The following is a 420-nucleotide window of genomic DNA, read 5'->3' on the forward strand; positions in this document are numbered from 1 at the left end:
GTGTACGTCAAGGCTGTATACTGTCACCCTGCTTATTTAACTTCTATGCAGAGAACATCATGAGAAATGCTGGGCTGGAAGAAGCACAAGCTGGAATCAAGATTGCTGGGAGGAATATCAATAACCTCAGATATGCAGATGACACCACCCTTATGGCAGAAAGTGAAAAGGAATTAAAAAGCCTCTTGATGAAAGTGAAAGTGGAGAGTGAAAAAGTTGGCTTAAAGCTCAACATTCAGAAAACAGAGATCATGGCATCCCATCCCATCACTTCGTGGGAAATAGATGGGGAAACAGTGGAAACAGTGGCTGACTTTATTTTGGGGGGCTCCAAAATCAGTGCAGATGGTGAATGCAGCCATGAAATTAAAAGACGCTTACTCCTTGGAAGGAAAGTTATGACCAACCTAGATAGCATAT

The sequence above is a fragment of the Bison bison genome, unplaced genomic scaffold (genome assembly GCF_000754665.1).
Source record: "Bison bison bison isolate TAMUID 2011002044 unplaced genomic scaffold, Bison_UMD1.0 scf7180017864243, whole genome shotgun sequence".
NCBI lineage: Eukaryota > Metazoa > Chordata > Mammalia > Artiodactyla > Bovidae > Bison > Bison bison.